At 39.2% G+C, this 14,990-nt stretch overlaps 1 protein-coding gene and 1 pseudogene across 13 annotated transcripts in view; both read right to left on the bottom strand.

The window, feature by feature from the left end:
• The window catches only part of CNOT4 (CCR4-NOT transcription complex subunit 4), a 141,166-nt gene that overhangs the window by 81,003 nt on the left and 45,173 nt on the right, over positions 1-14,990 (bottom strand). The gene's annotated exons all lie outside the window — the stretch shown is intronic.
• Positions 6,914-13,082, bottom strand: LOC307108462 (insulin-like growth factor-binding protein 3 receptor; annotated as a pseudogene). The gene has a single exon. The product of its transcript is annotated as an insulin-like growth factor-binding protein 3 receptor (transcript).

Here is a 14,990-nt window from a genome sequence, read left to right as displayed (position 1 = left end):
AATTATACAGAGTTGAAAAGTTTTAGGTAACAATTTAGGTTAAAGCCACTCTTAAAACATTAGGATGGAATGACTATTTTAGGTTAAAAAAATTATAACCTCCAAAATATAACAATGCAATCCCTATCAAAATAATAAAGGTTTTGTTTTGTTTTACATAATTTGACAAAATGATTCTAAAGTTGACATGAAAGAATAAAAATGCATGAGAGTTGCTTTGAAACTTCTGGGGGGGTGCGGAGAGGAATATGGGCATTTGCACTATCAGATATTGAACTGTACTACAAAGCTACAATAATTTAAATAATTTGATTATTGGTACAAATATGGACAAAAGGTCAAAGAAAATAAATTTTAAAATCTAGAAAAAGAACCATAAATTTATAAACTTTAATATTTGATAAAAGTGACATTATAAATCAATATGGCAAGGATGACCAATTAATAAGCAGTAACAGGCCCTAGCCGGTTTGGCTCAGTGGATAGAGCATCAGCCTGTGGAATGAAGGGGCCTAGGTTTGATTCAGATCAAGGGCATTTGCCCGGGTTGCAGGCTCGATACCCAGTAGGGGGCATGCAGGAGGCAGCCTATCAATGATTCTTTCTCATCATTGATGTTTCTATCCCTCTCTTTCTCCCTTCCTCCTGAAATCAATAAAAATACATTTTAAAAAATAAGCAGTAACAGGATACTGGTTGATGTACTTTTAAGAAAAAAAAAAAAGACAGCATCGCCAGGCCAGTGTGGTCCAGGGATTGAGCATCAACCCATAAACCAGGAGGTCATAGTTTGATTCTCGGTTAGGGGACATGCCAATGATCTCCAGTAGGGGTGTGCAGGAGGCAGCTGATCAATGATTTTCTATCATCATTGATGTTTCTCTCTCTCTTCTCCCTTCCTCTCTCTGAAATCAATAAAAACATCCTCTCTAATAAAATGGTAATATGCAAATTAACCATCACTCCACTACATGAGCCACGCCCACCAGCCAAGCCACGCCCACCAGCCAATCAGGGCGAGTATGCAAATTAACCCCAATCCAAGATGGCTACAGCCACAGAGAGCAAGGTTTCCCAGGTAACAGAGGAAGCCAAGCTTTCTATAGCCGTTGCAGGCCTAAGCCTCCACTCAAGCTACAAAGTTTCAATTATAGAAGGTAAACAAATTCAAACAAATGGCGGCAGAATGGAGCTTGAGAGAGCAGGCCAGGGTTGCCGGCGGCAACAGGGGAAGCAAAGCTTTCCGCCCACCCTGGCCGGGCTCACCCGCTTAAGGCTACAAAGTTTCAATTGTAGAAGGTGAATTAACTGCCACAGAAATGGCTGCCGGAGCCCCAGGCTTGGCTCTGCTCCAGGCTACAAAGTTTCAATTGTAGAAGGAAAATAAATTCCAGATACCAGGGCCTCCTCTTGGGTTGCCAGGGTTCGTGGCCAGCCTGCAAACCACCACAGGCCCCTCGCTCAGGCCGCCCCACACCCCAAGGGAACCCCCACCCTTATCTGTGACACCCTTCAGGGCAAACCAGCTGGCCCCCACCCGTGCACCAGGCCTCTATGCTATCTAATAAAAGAGTAATATACAGATTGATCATCACTGCAACACACAATATAGCTGCCCCCATGTGGTCAAAGATCCTGCCCCCATGTGGACACAAGATGGCCACCACAAGATGGCCAGCAGGAGAGGGCAGTTGGGAGGCACCTGGCCTGCAAGGGAGGGCAGTTGCGAGGGACCAGGCTTGCAAGGGAGGGCAGTTGGAGGTGATCAACCCTGCAGGAGAGGGCAGTTAGGGGTGACCAGGCTGGCAGAGGAGGGAAGTTGGGGGCAAACAGGCTGGCAGGGGAGCAGTTAAGCATCAACCAGACTGGCAGCAGAGTGGTTAGGGGATGATCAGGCTGGCAGGCAGAAGCGGTTAGGGGCAATCAGGAAGGCAGGAAGGCAAGCAGTTGGGAGCCAGCAGTCCTGGATTGTGAGAGGGATGTCCGACTGCCCGTTTAGGCCCGATCCCACCAGGATCGGGCCTAAACGGGCAGTCAGACATCCCTCCAGGAGTCCCAGATTGGAGAGGGTACAGGCTGGGCTGAGGGACAACCCCCTGCCGTGCACGAATTTCGTGCACCGGGCTTCTAGTATTTAAAATAAAATAAAAAACAGTATATATTTGTCACACTACCATCAAAATAAATCCCAAATGATCTGCCTAAAGAAATATACATTGAAATAAACTATTAAAGTGTTAGAAGAAAAAATCATAGAATTTTTCAAATCTTGGGATACAGAAGGTCTTCCTAAGCAAAAACAGAAATTCAGAAGCCCTAAAAGAAAGATATATGATCAACTTAGCAACATGAAAAAATAAACTACATAAAATTAAAGGCAAGCAACAGAGTAAAGGATATATACACTATCTGTAATGAAGGGCCAGTGTCCAAAATAATTAAAGAAATTGTGTAAAGCAATTTTTAAACAGCAAATAAATCAAAAGAAAAAATGAGAACAGAATATGAGTAGTTCACAAGAATTACAAATGATTACAATATATGAAATGGTGATCAACCTTTTTAGTTTATAAACAGTAAGACAGCATTTTTCCCACCAGCCTGCCAAAGAAGTTAATTTCCCCGCAAAGTAGATGTTATCACTGATCTATGTTCCTCTTCCTTAAGAGGAAACGGGAGCACAAAGAATACCTTGCCTTAAATTGCACAGCTATTAGGTGGTGCAGCCTGGATTCATTCCATGAAGTCAACCCCAGAATCTGTGTTACAAACCACTTCCTTATTCCACCTAAGAATCTGTCCTACATACCACACAAGTGCACCACGTATTCTGATATGTTTTACAGCATTGTTCATTCAAGTAGAAAACTGCAACCAATCCGTTGGGAAATCATTATGTAAATAATTATATAGCCGCTAGAGGCACAGTGCACAAAATTCATGCACAGGGGAGAGGGGGTGTCCCTCAGCCCAACCTGCACCCTCTCCAATCTGGGACACCTCGAGGGATGTCTGAATGCCGGTTTAGGCCAGATCCGTGTAGGGTCGGGACTAAACGGGCAGTCGGACATCCCTCTCACAATCCAGGACTGCTGGCTCCCAACTGCTCGCCTGCCTGCCTTCCTGATTGTCCCTAACCGCTTCTGCCTGCCAGCCTGATCACCCCCTAACCACTCCCCTGCCAGTATGATTGATGCCTAACTGCTCCCCTGCCAGCCGGTTTGCCCCTAACTGCCCTCCCCTAAAGGCCTGTTCCCTCCCAACTGCCCTCCCCTGCTGGTCATCTTGTGGTGGCCATTTGTGTCCACATGGGGGCAGTCATCTTTGACCACATGGGATCAGCCATCTTGTGTGTTGGAGTGATGGTCAATTTGCATATTACTCTTTTATTAGATAGGATAATAAGGTAGATGTGTGTGTTGAATCAGAAGATGTCTATTATGCAGTGTTTTTTACTTTTGAAAAGTAAGTTGGAGACTAACATACTTGATTTGTTTCTCTAAAAAAATAAAGCACTTGAAAGGTTATACACCAAACTGTTACCACATTACAAAAATGGAGGAAAGTAGACTACTAAGTTATTTTTTGAAAAATCTGTATTATCTGAATTGTTACAACAAATATCATTTTGCCATTCAAATGGCCAACTTAAAAAAGAGAAATTATATTCATCTCTTTTAGGAAAATTAAATATGACTTTTGTTAATAATTAGCAGAAAAGTGAAGTGAAATATCTTCCTATAATTATTTCAAAATAAAAATGTTTAAAAACAAAGAAATGGGCCCTGACTAGTGTGGCTCAGTTGGTTGGGTGTCATCCCATGCACAAGGAGGTTGCCAGATTGATTCCCAGTCAGGGGCACATGCCAGGGTTGCAGGCTCTATCCCCCGATAGGCGGCATGCAGGAGGCAGCCGATTGATGTTGATGTTGTGCTCTCACATTGCTGTTTCTCTTTCTCTCCCTTCCTCTCTCTAAAAAAAATAAACTATTCGGAAGGAAGGAAGGAAGGAAGGAAGGAAGGAAAGAAGGAAGGAAGGAAGGAAGGAAGGAAGGAAGGAAGGAAGGAAGGAAGGAAGGAAGGAAGGAAGGAAGGAAGGGCGGGCATATGTATTTACAAACAAGGCGTCTTGGTTTGCAGACCCAGTTTTGCCACTATCAGTTTCCTCATATATAAAATGAGGGGTCTAGAGACGATCTAATGGCTCCTCCAACTTGAATATCCAAAAACTGTACCTATAGAAAATACAGACTCAAACATTGGTTCCACCAACAGGAAACTAAACTAAAATAATTGAGGGGTGCTGTCTACACTTCTAATATACTTTTGATTATAAGATTTTATTTCTATAACCACAGCTTATTAGAGTTTTAAGTGAAGTAATTTATGGGATGCTGGAAAGGAAACAATATATAAATTTTATGAATTGAAAAGCTTTCTAGAAAATAAATTACTATAAATTAAAAATGACATATTGAGGTTTTGCTTTTTAATTGCTCTTTTAGTTTTAAAAAAGTTGGGAAGAGGATGAATCTTCCAGTTTAGAGGGAGAGAGAGGGAAAAAAAAAAAAGACAAACTAGCAAGAATTCCCTTAAGGTGGCTAACAAAAAACCAAATACATTTTGTACATTTCTAGCACCATGGAGAGATGCCATGCACTCCAGTGGCCAAATGCCATCACACAACTGGTCAAATATAGGAGAGAAGTCTGATGTAGTAGAACACTAGAACACCAAGTAAAAAAAAAAAAAAAAAAAAACTGACTTCTGTCTCATCTCTTCCACTAAGTATCTGTATGATTTTAGAAGACACTCAAAAGCTCTAAGACTCAATTTACTCATCTGGAAAAAATTTAATGGAATTTCAAGTAGAGAGAAATTTCCTTTATGTAACCCCAATGAACCAAGCTTTTAAAATAAACTTTGAAATCAACTCTCTCCCTTCCAAATATCTTTGCCAGGATTTTCATTTAGGGAAGGATAATTTTTATTACAAAAGCTAGTTAACTAATATTAAAATAAAAATAAAACAATGAATTGAAACAATAAGACATAGAATACAATAAGGTATAAGACACAGAAACAAAAGATGATTTTAAATGGAAAAAAGGAAGTAAAGTCAATGACTTTCTGGATGAGGTATGAGCGTTATAGCAGAGAAGTGATCCATTTTTTATTTGGTAATTAATTTTACCCAAAAAATAGTTCATTTTCACATATACAATCTAATCCTCACAATGACTTGGTAAAAACATACTATCCTCTTATAAAAGACAACTGAGACCAAAGGGTGACCCAGCCTTTTAAGTAAATGTTGAAGACACAAATTGGAAGTAAGACAGTCTACTTAAAAACCCATGCCCTGCTGGGACCGGTTTGGCTCAGTGGATAGAGCCTCGGCCTTCGGACTCAAGGGTCCCAGGTTCGATTCCGGTCAAGGGCATGTACCTTGGTTGCGGGCACATCCCCGGTAGGGGGTGTGCAGGAGGCAGCTGATCGATGTTTCTGACTCTCTATCCCTCTCTCTTCCTCTCTGTAAAAAATCAATAAAATATATTTAAAAAACAAACAAACCCATGCCCTTTCCAATATGGTAAGATAGAAATTATGATAACTGAAGTCATTACTGCATTACCCTTGTGTATAAAGTACAAATGTTCAGTAAGTAAAAATTACATTACTTTTTCAAAAACTTAAATTCTACATAAAATTTCTACCTCATTACCTGCAATATATCACCTGCAACTAATACCATAACACAGTATAAATTCTGACACACATAATAATGTTCCTGAATCACCAAAAATCTCACATACCATGTAAGTAAAAGTAAAAATCATATACTCAAAATCATATTAAAAAAATTCTTTATCACTCATAAAGTGCTATATACATGGCTTTTGTTTAAGATACTTTTCAAAAGATAAGTATAAAAATACAGTAAAAAATGTAAAATACTGCAGCCGCTGTACAAAACAGTTTGGTGGTTCCTCAAAAAGCTATATACAGAATTAGCATATGATCCAGCAATTCTACTTTCAGGTATATACAGAAGGAATTGAGAGAAGGGTCTCTTAACAGATACTTAATAATGCTGCTATGAATATTAGTACACCAATATTCATAGTACACCAATAGTCATAGCAGCATTATTTCCAATAGCCAAAAGCTGAAACAACCCAAGTGTCTGTCAACAGATGAATGGATAAACAAAATGCAGTATATACATACAATAAAATATTATTCAGCCATAAAAAGAATGATTTTCTGATACATGCTACAATGTGGATGAGCCTTGAAAACATAATGCTAAATAAAATTACTCACAAAAAGACAAGTATCAAATGATTCTACTAATAATGAGTCATCTAAAGTAGGCAAATTCATTGACAAAGAAAGGAGACATTACCACATTACCAAGGGCTGAGGTCAGGAGAATGAGGAGTTATCATTTAATGAGTACTTAACAATGATTAGTCTTTTAAAGGAGGAGAGGGCTAAAAAAAAAAGGGGGGGGCACATTTAGCCTCTCTTATCAAGAAAGCTAACTGGTTGTTCTATTCTAGTAAATAACACATATTATTCCATCTACACTGAGTGGCCAGATTATTATGATCTCTGAACGCATAATAATATGGCCACTCAGTGTATATCCTATATAATAAAAGGTTAATATGCAAATTGTCCCCTCGACCAGGAGTTCGACCAGCAGGCAGGCTGGCCAACCGCCCATGTCCCCTCCCCCTGGCCAGGCTGGCCAGACCCCACCCATGTACGAATTCATGCACCGAGCCTCTAATACACACACACACACACACACACACACACACACACACACACACACACTAAGTGGCCAGATTATTATGCGTTCAGAGATCATAATAATCTGGCCATTCAGTGCATATAAGCAGGTTCTAATTTTATTAGTAAAGTTAGACAGTTGGCCAATGAAGGTTTTTGCCACTCTAAAAGTTCTTTTTTTATCTTCATTCAGTGATTCAAAAAATAGTTATAAAACTCTTACTATGTTTCAAATTCTAGTCTAGGTCTTTGGGATACATTAGTCAACCATAACAGGCAAAAATCTCAGCCCTGCTGCCTAACTTTTAATTGGGCAATTGCAATTTAAATGGGCCAGTTGAAGTAGGTTTCAAGAAGTTAACATTTAAAGGAGGTACTTGTGTAAGCTGTGCAAATATCTGAGAAAAAGAACAGACGGAGGCATGAAGAAGTCAATCAAGAGGCCCCACGGAGGGGACATGCCAGAAGTGCTTAAAGAACAGCAAATTAGAGTGGCTGGAGTAGAATAAGTAAGGGAAAGAACAGTTTGAGATAAGGACAGAGATGTGAGGGGTCCAGGATCTTGTAATGATTCATCATAGGCCACTAGAACAAGTTTGCCTTCCTTTGTGAAATAAAGGAAGAGGGCCAGGGAGTTTTAAACAGAGAAATGGCATAGATTTGACTTATATTTTCAAAAAATCTCTTTTGGTTCCACTTGCAGCTTGACAGTAAGGAGTTCTATGAACCCACTCCCCAGAGAAATGGGTGAAAATTACTTAAAACCAACCATTTAAAGTATCTGGAAATGATCCTAAAAGCCTAAGGCAAACGAATAAACATTTATTCAAGAAACTCTATTAAAATTCAGGAAAAACAGCAAGACTGTATGGTATTTAAACTAAAACCTGTTCTTTCCCTTTCTCCTTCCCTCCCTCTTCTCAGCTCAGTGAAACTGAAACTCCTTTCCAGATTGGTGCAGCCAAAATTTCGAGTGCCCTTTCACCATAGCTAACAGAAAGCTATCTTGCCAGTAGGGGCAGGACATCATTATTTCTCATCCTGCCCAAAGCTACCTGATGCTAAGCTAAATTCCAGGTAAGTGCAGCCAAAAGGTGAGGGCTCCCCTCTTTCACCCAACTGCCACTCACGGGACAGAAGCCCTATGTTGCTGCTGCATGTTGAAAATACTAGGACCTAGACTGTCTTTCACCCAACTACTTTGTAAAGCAGAGTTCCAATACCAGGAAAGGCAAAACAAGAAGACTTGAGGCCACTGTACACCACTCCAGTAAGTGCTCAGTAGAACTGGGGGTATCTGTCACATGGAGTGGAAAGTGCACCACTACCCCTGCTATCCAACTCCAGAGTCAGAGCCAGAGCCAGATATTTTGCCAGGAAGGTGAAGTAGGCTTAAGACACTCTTCCAAAGGAAGGCTTCATATGCAATAGAGTGTAAAGTTCAGGCCTAAAGGCAATCTCAAAACCAAGAAGCTTGTGATGAAGGGCAACTGGGAGGAGATTCACATATAGGCTAAACTGTAAACCAGCTAGCTTGCAGGAGAGAATAAGGAGAATCAGGAAATAAGACAGCCAGTATGAGTCCTCCTAGGGTCAGAATAAATTTCAAAGTCTGACCTCAAGAACTATCCCTGCAAATGAGCTCAAATTTTTTTTGTATCAAGTTGAGAAGCAATTTGTGTCCTAGGGCATAGTTGAAAACAAGGAAGCAGTCAGCTGGCAATAAACATCTGGGTGTGGTCAAGGAAAGAGACAGTGGAAGTGGAAGAGAACCCTGCCAAAAACAGTCATCCTAAGGTGCATGTGGGCATATCCAAGTCTGCACCCCCCAGGATCAATACCAGATGCTTAACACTGCAAGAGGGGAATAGACTTCACTAAATTAATCTAAAACAGTCACTAAACAAATAAGCTAATAACAGTAACAAGCCCTGGTATGGGAGACCAGTACTCACAGTTGCTACATAAAATGTCCAGTTTTCAACCAGAAATTGCAAGCTATGCATAAAAACAGGAACGTATAACCCATGTACACCAGGAAGGAAGCAGGCAACAGAAACTGCCTGTGAGAGACACCATATGTTGGATTTAACACACAAAGACTTCAAAGGAACCATTTTAAGTATGTTCAAAGAACTAAAAGAAAGCATGATTAAAGTAGTAAAGGAATGTATAATGAAAATGTCACATCAAATAGAGAATTTCAATAAAAAGATATTTTTAAATAAAGAAACAAATGGAAATTGTGGAGTTGGGAAGTATAACAACTGAAATAAAGTCACTAGAGGGGCTCAATAGTATGTTTTAACTGGCAAAAGTGAAATAGATGGTGGCAGATTAATAGAGATTATACAGTCCAAAGACAGGAAAAAATAATAAAGAGAAATGAACAAAGTTTCAGAAATGTAAAACACCATTAAATACATCAACATACACATAACGGGAATACTAAAGAAAAAATATTTAAAGACGTAATGGCTGTATCAAAATTAACAATTATAGCTACACAAAATAAATGAATCTCACAAACATAATATTGAACAAAGCAAGAATAATAATATAATGTGGTCATATGAATTTTAACAGATAAAAGAAAGCTATATTTTAGGGATGCAGGGAAAATGACAAATATCAGAATAGTGAATGCCTTTGGGTGAAAGGGAGAGGGTTATGGACCAAAAGTGCATTGGTGGTAAAGGGGTATTCTGATGTACATAAAATGTTCTATTTTTTTTTTTCTTTTTAAAGTTTTTTTCAAAGCATTGCCATGACCAAACCCACCTCACTCTCTCAACTAGTTTCATACGTATATGCTGGCAGAGCTGGGTTTAAAACCAGGTGTTTTCTAAAGCCAAGGTCCAACCGTGGGAATAGCTGCAGTAACCCATGCCCAATGACAACAAGGAAAAGTCTCCCAAACCTCCAGAACCAGTCTACTCTAAAATTCCCACCTCAATCCAATTCCCAATACACACACTGGGCAACATTGGGGGGGGGGGGAATCCTCTTATTTTCCCCCACATTCTAGCTCTCCACTTTCTATAACATCTCATCCAACTCAGACCCAAGGCTTGAGAAGTTGATTCATACCTGGAGAAAAATAAAATTAAAATAGTAAGGCAGGTGAGAGAGCCCCTGGGGGAAGCTCTGGAATGACTGTAGAAATTGAAGAAAGAGCAGAGGAAGTGACAACTAGAGATAGGTACAGGCACTCAGCCCAATTGGGATGGTTTCAGGACCCCAGGATCTGCCTGGGGCCAGAAAGTATTCCTTTCCCAGTCTGCTCGTATCTAAGAAAGAACTGGTCTCTCTCCTTCACTCAGTCTCTTCCACTCAGCACTAGTGGCCCCCATGGCCTACAGTGAGAAGTCATAGCATCTTAGCCTGGCATCAAGGTGCCTCATTTTCTGTCTCAAGCAAGTGGCTGCAGCAGTCAGAACAAGAGAGGAACTAGGCCAGTACCCTTAGGGCCGGATTCTAAACTAGTAGGACTCCTGGCATTGGGTGGAAGCACACAGCAGTAAAAAAGCAGAAAAGGCCATAGAAGAGGAGGAGAAAAGCCTAGAGCTACACAGAGCCAGCTCCTCCAAGGTGAGCCCAAAGCCTTTTTGGCTCCAGACCCTGACATAATCCTCAGCCATCCTAGGGTTCAGGATGGCATTTCCTGCTCCCTCCTCCAAGCAGGATATGGGTGGCTGGCTGGAGGGGAGGAGTCCTGGAGCAGCACTAAAATACAGGCAGATTCCTAGGGTCCTTTCTGTGGTCATCCTGCCTGTAATGAGGACCAGCTCTCCTGCAGAAGATCCTTTCAATCCCATCTGACTCCCCAGGAACTCGGCTTGGAATGTCTGGACCATCTCCGAAGTTCAAGGTGGTCAGCAAGCCAACAACATGAGACCCACACCACTTCCTTGCGACTGTCCTTGTCACAGGCACACAGTCAGCTGCCCAAAAGATCTCAAGACGGAGACCCAGTCCTGAGAGAGGTCACAGCTTCGAAAGTCAGTCCTGTGAGTAAGAAGGAAGCCTCAAAGACCAGGCCAGAAAGGCCAAGAAGCAGCAAGATCAAAGTGGCACAGACCAGAGGTGGGTGGTGGGCCAGACAGAGATGCAGGTTGTACCACGCCTGGCAGCTGCTCATGGGGAGTCAGAGGAGCCTGGGCCACCACAGAGAGCCTCCATAGAGAGATCCCTCCCGCGACCCTCTTGACAAAGGTGCAGGTGGGATCCACGCTCTCCCCCCAAACCCTCAGAGGGGATTCCCATGTGCAGTGAAATGTTCTATTTTTAACCTGGGGGTGGTTACAAAGATGTTTACTTCATAATAAAACTGTACATTATTTTATATTTTTTCTGAATATATATACTTCTTACTCTTTTCAAAGTCTTAATATTAAGAGATAATAGCTGCAAATTTCCCAGAATGGTTACAAATGACCCACAGACCCAGAAAGCACACATACCCAAGATCAACAAACGTACCAGATACAAGAGAGTAAAAGCGCAGAACACTAAAGGTAACAAGAATCTTAAAAGCAGATAATGAAAAAGGACCCTTCATACAATGGAATGATAATTATTAGAATTATAGTGGACTTCTTAATGGCAACAACTGAAGCCAGAAGGGAATGACATATATTCAAGATACTGAGAGAAAATTACTGTCAACCTATAATTGTGCTCCTAAAAAAACAGTAACTCTCAATGAGAGTAAAATAATAAAACAGCATTTTTTATGATAAATGAGGTTTTCACATGAACTGGATATTAGATGATATTAAGGAATTATTATTAGTTAAGTATAAGAGAAGTATTGCATTTATTTTTTTCAAAGCTCTTCTACAGGAGAAATATTCTTAAGTAATTACAGACTTCATGATGTGATATTTCAGCAGGAAAGGAAGCACAGAATGGAATGGGAAAGAGAAAAAACTTTCAAAGTGTCCCAAGTGTTTATAACTACAGAAAATGAGGGATGGAAATAATTGGATTTTGTTGTACTATTTGGTCTATTTTCGTGCATGCTTAGAAATGTCTATAATAAATTTCTTAAATAATTGATAAAATCTAAGGCTAAATTAAAACAAATAAACAAAAATATAGCCTGTTTACCAGTAAAAGACCTACACTAAAGCAATTTGTCAAAATGTTCTTCAGGAAGAAAGAAAATAATCTCAGAAGGACAGTCAGTTTAAGAAGAGATGGTGAGGAAAGAATCTGGTAAAAATGTATGTAAACTGAATCACATATTTCTATGTAAAATAATATAATTTGATGGATTTAACAAGGGTAAAATAAAATGTTAAATAATAACAACAGACAAGGTGGGAGAGGAGTGATTTTGGATAAACTGTTATAAGGTCCAACTTTGAGAGCAATATGAATAATTCAATTTCAAGGGTAAGTAACCATATATTCCCTATGATCTACTAATTCCACTTCCCTAAACTGCCTTAGAGAAACAGTTGCACATTTTAAAAATATATTTTTATTGATTTCAGAGAGGAAGGGAAAGGGAGAGAGATATAGAACCATCAATGATGAAAGAGAATTATTAATTGGCTGCCTCCTGCACAACCCCTACTGGGGATTGAGCCCACAGCCAGGCATGTGCCCGATAGGGAATTGAACTGTGAACTCCTGGTTCATAGGTTGACACTCAACCACGGAGCCACACCAGCCAGTTGCACATTTTAATGAGGAGGCATATACAAACAGTTCCAGCACTGCCTGTAATAGCAAGAAATCAGAAATCTACCATCAATAGAAAATGGCAAAATTATGGTATATCAATAAAACAAAATACTACATAGCAGTTTAAAAGACTAAGATAGACCTGAACATTCAAACATATTGAGTGAAAAAAACAAATTGCAGATACTGTGTAACAGTTTTTATATTAAAAAGAAACCATATATTTTCTATATACACAAATATAATTATATATGCAAAACCATAGAAAAAGTTATAAACAAGCTGGTAATAGTGGTTATACTATTTATAAAAACAATGAAGGAAATTGGATGAATTGGAAACCTGAGCTTTGACAATGATTATACACGTTTCTTCTATAATAGAAAATTAATTTTCAAAAATAACTTTTTAAGGATATTAAACTTTGAATCCCCTGAGTGCAAACATTTCATCTTTTGCATCTATTATTTTAGGTGAGTGTATATTGTAAATCATAGGGTCTCACATGGACTGGAGGGGAGGAGGAGTACAAAGACTGATTCAAAGGAAATATACCAAAAGAGCAGTTTTTCACTTAGTAAGACAGCTATGAGTAGTTTTTCCTTTTACTTTCCTCTACTTTCCAATTTTTAGAAAATGAACATTTACATTTGTAATGGGAAAAACTATTTTAAATTAGTTAAAAATAAAGTACAATCGAAAAATAAAAAGAGAATAAAATAATGAGATGAAAAACCTTTTGAATTATAATTAGAGAATCCACATCAACCTGTTTCCTATTAGTTTGTGCTCTCTCAGAAGAAGGCTAGGAGTTTTAAAAATTAAAGGCTAAGCCTCTTAGTGTTATTAATAAGATAAAATCAAATTGTACAAAATCAAAGAAGAGACTAATTAGTGTGCTAATTAGTTCTTTGCCATAGCTGTACAGGTTGTCACAGGAATTGCCCTAGGTGTTTTCAATTCAGGAAAAAAACAAAACGCACGCAAAAAAAACACCTATTTGGGCGGAATGTGCATGGCAGAAAGGTATGCCTATTTTAAAGTTTTTAAGGATTCACTTAGAGACCTATTTGAAACAAATGCATCCAGGCATCAAAAGCTAAAACTCTGCCCAGCCGGTGTGGCTCAGTGGTTGAACATCTACCCATGTACCGAGGGGTCATCAGTTTGATTCCAAGTCAGGGCACATGCCTGGGTTGCGGGCTTCATCTCCAGCAGGGGACATGCTAGAGATAGCCAATCAATGCTGATGTTTCTCATCGATGTTTCTCTCTCTCTCTCCCCTCCCTTCCTCTCTCTCTAAAAATTAATAAAAACCTATTTTTTTTAAAAAAGCTAAAACCCTACTAGTCAATCTGGACTTAAAAATTAGTCCTTTTAGAGATGCTTCTGTACATTAATTTATATATATGGTTATTAGCATGGTTATGTGTGACCTCTTCTTTAGAGATCACCCAGTAATTTAGATTCTAAAACCCCCTAAATTCTGATCCCAGATCACCTGCTGCCAATCAAATGCTCCTCTTCCACCAAGAGATCAGTTCCAATTAATCTATCCCTAAGTTCTTTCATCCTACTTTGGTCTTTCCACTTCACAGCAAACACTGACAAATAAGGAAGACCATCCTTCCAATTTTTTGACTGAGTGGACACACTTCAGAATTCCCTGTTACATTTACAACTAGTTTATTCCCATGCAAAAAATGTTAAGCTAACTGTATTTCTGTGGAAAGTCTCAAGGAAAACGAATGTGTCCAAATGTTTTAAACAATAAAACATATTATAACAAAAGACCATTGTTATATGATATTAGCTCAATTATAGCAGTAAAACATATGTCATCACCTACCAAAAAAAAATTCGTTTTAAAAAAGCTTTAAATCTATATAGCAATGCAAACCCATTTGATCAACTCAAAAGTTGTATCTCCAATGTTCTTGTATTATTAATCTTTAAATTGCACATAAGTATACTCTGTACATACTTTAAAATAAAAGCCCATGATTAGCCCTAACCGGTTTGGCTCAGTGGATAGAGCGTTGGCCTGCAGAATGAAGGGTCCCAGGTTCGATTCCGGTCAAGGGCGTGTACCTTGGTTGCGGGCACATCCCCAGTAGGGGATGTGCAGGAGGCAGCTAATCGATGTTTCTCTCTCATCGATGTTTCTAACTCTCTATTCCTCTCCCTTCCTCTCTGTAAAAATCAATAAAATATATATATATATTTTTTAAGCCCATGATTAATTACAAGTGAAGCAATTTAGAAAAAACATATTCATCGTTAGCAGCCAAAATGGTCCATTTAAATAATTACATATTTCAAATGGTTTCATGGAATTAAACCTATAGGTTGAAAGAAATGATATACACATGTACATTCTGAGGAAGTGAATGATATTCTGTTTATCCTTAACTGTGGAATGGAAAATACGTTAACTAAAATAAGAGGCTCTAAACTAGGGGTCAACAAATATTTTTTGTAAAGGGCTATATAAT

This window comes from Cnephaeus nilssonii (genome assembly GCF_951640355.1).
Source record: "Cnephaeus nilssonii genome assembly, chromosome: 12".
In the NCBI taxonomy this organism is placed as follows: Eukaryota; Metazoa; Chordata; class Mammalia; order Chiroptera; family Vespertilionidae; genus Cnephaeus; species Cnephaeus nilssonii.
The sequence above is the reverse complement of the archived record's forward strand: the minus strand, read 5'-3'. Positions and strand labels throughout refer to the sequence as shown.